The sequence below is a fragment of the Stenella coeruleoalba genome (genome assembly GCF_951394435.1).
Source record: "Stenella coeruleoalba genome assembly, chromosome: 1".
NCBI classification, from domain to species: Eukaryota; Metazoa; Chordata; class Mammalia; order Artiodactyla; family Delphinidae; genus Stenella; species Stenella coeruleoalba.
In genome coordinates this window covers 148,217,474-148,225,605 of record NC_137169.1, presented here as the reverse complement: position 1 = coordinate 148,225,605, position 8,132 = coordinate 148,217,474, and the positions used below count along the sequence as shown (strand labels likewise).

At 37.5% G+C, this 8,132-nt stretch overlaps 1 pseudogene across 1 annotated transcript; it reads right to left on the bottom strand.

Annotated features, from left to right (window-relative positions):
• Positions 1-5,670: 5,670 nt before the first annotated feature.
• LOC307176176 (large ribosomal subunit protein eL21-like) lies at positions 5,671-6,157 on the bottom strand (annotated as a pseudogene). The gene has a single exon. The product of its transcript is annotated as a large ribosomal subunit protein eL21-like (transcript).
• Positions 6,158-8,132: the final 1,975 nt, after the last annotated feature.

Below are 8,132 nucleotides of genomic sequence, written 5' to 3'. Positions count from 1 at the left end.
TGTCACCGGAGTCCCTGTGCTATACGATAGGACCTTATTGTTTATCCATCCTATATATAATAGCTTGCCTCTGCTAATCCCAGACTCCCAATCCTTCCCTCCCCCACCCCTCTCCCCCTTGGCAACCACAAGTCTATTCTCTGTATCTGTGAGTCTGTTTTTATTTCATAGGTATGTTGATTTGTGTCCTATTTTATTTTATTTTCAAAGAATTTTTATTTTGTTTTTACATTTTTTGATGTGGACCATTTTTTTTAAGTCTTTATTGAACTTATTGCAATATTGCTTCTGTTTTATGTTTTGGTTTTTTGGTGCCGAGGCATGTGGGATCTTAGCTCCCCAAAGAGGTATTGAACCCACATTCCCTGCATTGGAAGGCAAAGTCTTAACCCCTGGACAGCCAGGGAAGTCCCTGTGTCCTATTTTAGATTCCACATACTTCAGTAAAATTTAAAAAGAAATAAAAATTTTTTTTAAAAAAGTGTGCTGTAGAACAGAAAAAAAAAAAAAGTAAATTTCATGAGAGCTTTGCAAGGCAATTTTGGAATGAGATCCAGCGAGCCCACCACAACTCTGGTATATAGCACCTTCCATCTGAAGTGTATGCCACCCTAGACTATATATCCCTAGCAGGGAGCCTGGGATGTTTCCATTCATGTTGGCTGAATGAATAAATGATTCAATAAATATATGCTTATGTGGACCCAGCACACACAACCTTGCATGTAGTTTATTTTTCTATGTCTCCTCACCTAAATTAGAGGTTTCTTTAGGTCTGGGAACCTGGCTCGTTTCACCTTTGTAATCTGCTCTCTGCCTTCCCAGTGGATATTTGTTAATAATCTTTTTTTAATTCCTTTTGCAGTTGAGTTGTAGTAGTTCCTGTGTGTTTTGTATATAAGACTTTTTTCAGATATAGGATTGCAAATATTCCCTCCCATTCTGTATGTTGCCTTTTCATTCTGTTGATTGTTGAAGAGACTATTCTTTCCTACGGTGTCATCTTAGAACCTCGGCGATTATCATTTGGCCATGTATGTGTCAGTTTATCTGGGGGCTCTTTATTCTGGTCCATAGGTCTATCTGCCTATTTCTATGCCAGTGCCATACTGTTTTGATTGCTGTGACTTTGTAATGTTTTGATGTCAGGAAGTGTGAAACCTCTATCTTCGTTCTTTGTTGTCCAGATTGTTTTGGCTCTTTGGGGCCTTTTGTGGTTCCCTATGTATTTGAAGAATGTCCTTCCATTTCTATTAAGATGACATTGGAATTCTGATAGATGTTGCAAATGAATCTGTGCATCACTTTGGTAGTATGGAAATGTCAACAATATTGTCTTCCAGTGTATGAACATGGAATGTCATTCCAATTAATGTGTTGCCTTTAATTCTTTGAGAAATCTTTGGTAGTTTTCAGTGTACAAGTCATTTACCTCCTTAGGGCCTTTTGCCCCTGCTACCCCTGGATCTTCCAGAGTCAGGGGTGAGAAGGATGGGCTCATGAGGAGAGTGAAATTTACCTCCCTCCCATTTGTACCTGCTCTCTGAATATGTCTAGCAGAGGAACACTGGACCATGCTCTTCACCTCTGCTTACAAGTGGGCACCCTGCTGGGAATTCCTCTAAGACTTAGGTGTACACATTACTGTTTGAGTGTCCCCAGGGCCTCACATAATGCCTAGCACATCTGCATGAGCACAGGAAATACCTACAAATGAATGAACAGATCAGGCCAGCAAATGACTCTGCAGCAAGGAACAGCCGGGGAGAGGCAGTAACATCTTCCTCCTCTTCGGATCTCTAGAGATGGACTGTACAGTGTGGCAACCACTAGCCAGATGTGCCTGTTTATAATTAATTTAATTCAATCTATAATTAACTCAAGCTATTATGATAAAATAAAGCATCCAAATTGCTCTGTCCCACTAGCCACATTTCAAATTTGTCAATACAGTTGGAATTTCAGGCTTGTAAACTTAGAGGTGAGAGCTATAATGGGCCCAAAGAAGTGAGAAGTTGAAAGGTGATTCCTTCAGGATCTTTCTCGCATTTGAAGGTTTGAAACTGTGATCAATGTCTTGTTAAAGGGCTCTGACTCCACAGAGCACAGGGAAGGTCTGAGAACTTGCAGGAAAAATCAGGTTGATGCTCTGTGACCTACCACAACCTCTTAACCTGCTGCCTTTTCTTGCCCCTTCCCCCTTCCCTCTCTCCACTAGTAGCCACTAATTTGTTCTCAATACCTGTGAATCTTTTTTGTTATATTCATTCATTTGTTTTATTTTTTAGATTCTACATATGAGTGATAACATACAGTGTCTTTCTCTGTCTTATTTCACTAAACACAATACCCTCCAGATCCACCCAAGTTGTTGCAAATGGCAAAATTTCATTCTTTTTCATGGCTGAGTAGTATTCCATTGCATGTATATACCACATCTTCTTTATCCATTCATCTGTTGATGAATACTTAGGTGGCTTCCATATATTGACTATTGTGAAAAATGCTGTTATGAACATTGGGGTGCATGTATCTTTTCAAATTAGTGTTTTCATTTTCTATGGATATATTCCCAGGAGTGGAATTTCTGGATCACATGATAGTTGTATTTTTAGGTTTTTTAGGAACCTCTATACTGTTTCCACAGTGGCTGTACCAATTTACATTCCCACCAACAGAGTACAAGTGTTCTTTTTTCTCCACATCCTTGCCAACATTTGTTATTTGTGGTCTTTTTGATGATAGACATCCTGACAGGTGTGAGGTGATATCTCATTGTGGTTTTGATTTGCATTTCCCTGATTATTAGCAATGTTGAACATTTATCATGTGCCTGATGGCCATCTGTATGTCTTCTTTGGAAAAATGTCTATTCAGGTCTCCTGCCCATTTTTCAATCTTCTATGAGCTGTTCACATGTTTTGGATATTAACCTCTTATCAGTCATATCATTTGCAAATATTTTATCCCTTTCAATAGGCTGTCTTTTTGTTTTGCTGATGGTTTCCTTTGCCATGCAAAATTTTAAGTTTAATTAGGTCTTATTTGTTTATTTTTGTTTTTGCTTCTTTTGCCTTATGAGACATATTCAAAAATATATTGTTATGATTTATGTCAAAGAGTGTTCTGCCTATATTTTCTTCTAGGAGTTTTATGGTTTCTGGTCTTACATTTAGATCTTTAATTAGTTTTGAGTTTATTTTTGTGTATGGAGTTAGGGAGTGTTCTAATTTCATTCTTTTACATGTAGCTGTCCACTTTTACCAGCACCACTTACTGAGGAGACTGTCTTTTCTCCATTGCCTATTCTTGTCTCCTTTGTCGTAGATTAATTGACTATAAGTGCATGAGTTTATTTCTAGGCTCTATTCTATTCCAGGATATATGCGTCAATCCTTAGAATCTACTTATATGATGAAAAAACAAAAACATACAATACTTTCTAAAGCAATTTGAGGGTTTTAAAAATTAAATTTAAAATTATTCTTAGTAACTAATATTACTCTCCTATTTCTGCACCAACAATACACTTAAGACATTCAGTTGTAACTCTGCCTGCTCATCTGTATTTCTCCCTAGACTGTAAGATATGGGAGGAGAGAGATAATGTTTGCTAGTTTGCTGTAACATTCCCAAGGTTAAATAACTATTTTTCACATTGTCTTGTTTAGAAAATATCTATAAAGATCTGAATCAATATACAACAATCTTTATTATATTTTCCATGTCACGTTACATCAGAACCCTGAGGCGGACAGCTGTGAGTCTATGTTGAGATCTCTTCTTTACCTTTTCCTTTTATTTCAATGAAATTATTTCCTGCTCTTCTGTGCAATCCCTATAACCACACATTACAGGGGCTGCAACTTATTCTCCCTTAACTCCATAAATATTCAGGGAAGTCTCAGTAATCAGTGAGGATTTCCAATCATTTTATAAATGTTTCCTAAGAGCAAATTTCTGATTATTTAAGTCACAACTAAAAAACCCAGAAAGGAATCTAGAGACTTTCACTCATCCAAAAATTCTAATGGTTTTGTAAGTATCAATTCTCTATATTAGTTTTTTTTTTGCTTAAAGTACTTAAAGAAGTTTTTGGTTTCTTTACAAGACTTGAATAAAATAGAATAGAGAACCAAAAGTGTTTCCAAGAATTTGACCATCAAAAATGGCAGCTGGGAATTGTTTCATCTCTGCAGGTTGTTTTGGAAGGTCCTAAGTGGAAAATATATACTGGCTTTCCATAGTATGAAATTGCAAATAACTCTTTAAATTATCATGTGTGCCTGAATAATGTGCCCTTTGAAGGCAAGCCTTAGTTAGGGAGATGAACTGGCTGTTACAAAAGAAACAGTATGAAGGATTAGTCACTACAAGACTTGATGATGGACTGGTTGATTTTGTCAGTATGCAATAGCCTGTGAGTGGGAAATTACTAGTTTGGGACTTTAAATTTTCAGCCCAAATGTGATTTTAAAAGGCTTTTATGCATTTTTCAGATCACTCTTAAGTGTTTTTTAAATATTTTTATAGTAGCAGAAGATAGCTGTCTCTAAAAACCAGACCCATCTAATACTTTTGGTTCCAGAATTAAGAGGTGAGTGAATTTAGAGCATAGCTAAGTCTTACATGAAATTTAGAGCATTAATTAGGAAAAAGTATCACATTTAAATTTCAGCTGAATATATATGGAAGCATTTAGATTGATCTGAGCATTGAGACTGCATACTGGATAGTTTGGGCTTCATGGCCCTGAAACCAGCAGGCAATGGTGTGTGTTATTACCCTGGTTGGAGTGATTGATCCTGCTACGTAATGGTTATAAAGGGATGTGTATCTGGAATCCAGAAGATTTCCAAGGGATATTTCATTGTACTTCCTTGTCTAATTAATGAAGACCCCTGAATCTAATGTAGTCGGAGCTACCAAGAAATTTCCACCAAGTAAATAATCATAAATAACTAAAATGATTTGAAGACAAGAAAGAGATGGACTAGGTAGTGGAAAAATGAAATTAAAAGCACCAACATCTCATGACTAGTTTTAGGCATTTAGAAATAGTTAGGCACACTCTTCCCTTTCATTTTAAGTGGCATATAGTAGCCACTATTTCCTTTCTTCCTAAATATTACATGTAAGATGTGTTGGTGGACCTTTACCTTATAATTTTATCTCTGATGATCATAGAACAGTATATTTTCATTAGAAAAAAAAACATAACCATCACCCAGAGATGGATATAGTGATTGATTCAACTGTGTATCTCTACCTTGAAAAGAGAGTTTCAGGACATCTCCATGTAAATGAGGAATGGGTTGTGTTATTATAGATCAACACATGCTATTGTTGATTTTGCCATTGTTCAAAAGTTAAAATATAAGTCATTGGGTTGAACTGTGGGAAATAATGGAATTTTGGCAATGACATCAGTTCCAAAATCCTTCTGTGCTCTCCCTTCTGGTGGAAGGACTGTAAGCATGGGAATTACATATCTCAATTCCCTTGCCTCCAGATTTCTGGATGGGATTTTAAGTTCTACCAATGAGATAAACTTGCATGATGTTCAGAAGGTAGAAAGGAAGTGGATGTCCTATTAATCTTCCTGTACTAGTGGTGAGCAGAAGTGCATGTTTTTGTTTGTTTGTTTTACAATCCAGGTCTTTATTTTCTTTACACCAGCCATGCCATGAATTCACAGGGAATGGATTCCAACAGCTCAGGCTCCTTTCTGTTGGTTCTCATGAAGTGTGCCTCTCTGGGTGGAGCACGCCGGTGCTTCAACTGAACCCCAAAATCTTTCTCTTTTGCTTCCTGATCACTTTCTTTCACATGTTTCAGGAAGGTATCTCAGCTCTCAGAGTGCTTAATATGCTTTATCACACATTAATTCTCTTGGCAAGAATCTTGCCCTTAACTTGTTTGTTTTTCAACAATGGCAACAGCATTCCAGGTCAGGTAACATCGTAGACTCTTCCAGATTTGCTATGGTGACATCTGTGGGGCATTGCTTTTTGAACAGTGCCTATTCCCTTGATGTCTACAATATCACCTTTCTTGTAGATTTGCAAGTATGTGGCCAAAGGAACAAATCCATGTTTTCTAAAGGCCTAGAGAACATATAACAGGTGCCTCTCCTCTTGCCCTTTGTTTTGGTCATTCTGGTGAATTGCTGGAAGATGGCAGTTCCCGCCAAAAGACCAGAAGTATATGCTTTTCTAAAAGTGAGGTTCTGGGGTTTTTTCCCCAGCGACTTTAGGTCATTTTTCATTGCCTTGGCTCTGCAAGTCAGGAATAGTAATGGTGACGGTGCCGTGAAGAAGCAGGGAGATGAGAAGCAGCATCTTACCGATTCTCTGGCTAAAAACTCATGAGTAAAACTGAAACTTACAAATTCTCCCTTTGGCTTTTATTTCTTTAGTACCTAAACAATTTTATAAATATCTGATTCCCTGTATTTGATACCTGTTGCTGAAAAACTGTTAATATGTCTTTTTTCTACAGTAAATACTGATTGATTCAGGTAGCCAATCTACCAGTAACTCAGCCAGTGTCTCCTTCACTACAGATTGATACAGTTTTGAAAGTTGGAATATTGGATGGTATTTCTAAAATCTATACCACTCTCATGAACATATTACTGAATTACATAGGAAAATACAACATATCTCTATCTGAATATTTAATGTTACCAATTATTTTTGTTCCATGGGAAAAAATTTAGTTTCTAGAAAATGTACATTAACATAATCTTTAAAATATCAAATGAGGATTTATTCTAGCTTACAATCTTTCTGTGAACATTGATCTCAATGGAACAGTCAGCTTTGCATCTCCCAAGTTAAGTTTTTTAATTGGCCAATTCCTGATTAATTTGCATCAGACAAACAAAATAAATAAGAGGTTTCATTAGACATAGCAATATAAAATGAATAATCAAGTAAAACAATTGAATTAAAAATTTAAAAAAATAGGTTTACCGGTAGGTAGGTAAGTAAGTGCATAGTTACATGGATATATAGATCTTTGTATAGATTTATATACTAAATACCTTCTGAACATCTCCACGTGGCTCTCTGAGAAACTTCTCAAACTTAACATGCCTAAAACTGAACTTCTGATCTCTTTCTCTCACTTCAACCTAAAATCAGCTATGACTTTCCCCATACCTATCTTTTTAGTTGCTCAGGACAAAAAACTTGGTTTCGTCCTGCGGTAGGAGGTAGATGGGTCACTGGGTTGAAAAGCTGGAGTTTGTCAAGTGGAGTGAATTGGAGCTTTGTTTGCCCTGACACAAAGGAGCTTTGTCCTTTTCAAGGACAAAGTTAGTGGCAGAAGCTGAGCTCTGCTGGAGTAAAGAGATAAGGTGACCACATCTAGCACTCCTGAGGTCAAGGAGACCTCCCTCACTGCACATGCACAGAAAGACTCCTCAGTGGTCAAAAAGGGAGAGGGCGTTACGCCATAGTAGGTGCTATCAATCTCCCATAGGCCCTGGAGCTGGAATCCATCTTGGCTAAAAGATGTGCACACGTGTTGGGCAGGGCACTGGGACAGGTCATATGTGGGCAAAGAAGCGATGTAATTGGCCAGAGGAGAACAAAGACTGGGAAGAACCACCCTATATGAGTGATTTAAATCACCTCTCTGGCACTCTCCTCATTAGGTAGGATGCCCATACTCTTCTCTGGGTGTGTATTTCTGCTTTGCTTCTGCTCTAAATTAACTGCATCTTTGTTCTACTTGCACTCACTGCGCTGCCAATAAACTCTGTGCCTGCTATACAGTGTTTCTTTGTGGAATTCTTTCTTCAAAGAGGACAAGGACCAAGGTCCTCTCACCTGCCAATGTCAATCCTTGATGATTTATTCAAATACACACCTCAATCCTCCAATAAATCCTCTCAGCTACCATCATTGATTGCCTGGAATATGCAAAAGCTTCCTTATAGATTTCACCTGATTTTGTACTTGTCCTTATAAATCTGCCCTTTAAAACTTCCAGGGTGATCTGATTAAATAGAATCAAATTATATCAGCTCCCTGCTCAAAAAGTCAGCTTCCCCCTGGCTCACAGTGAATACAATAGCTGGTAATATAGCTTTATGGGGAATCTAACACCTATGCCTCCCTAAC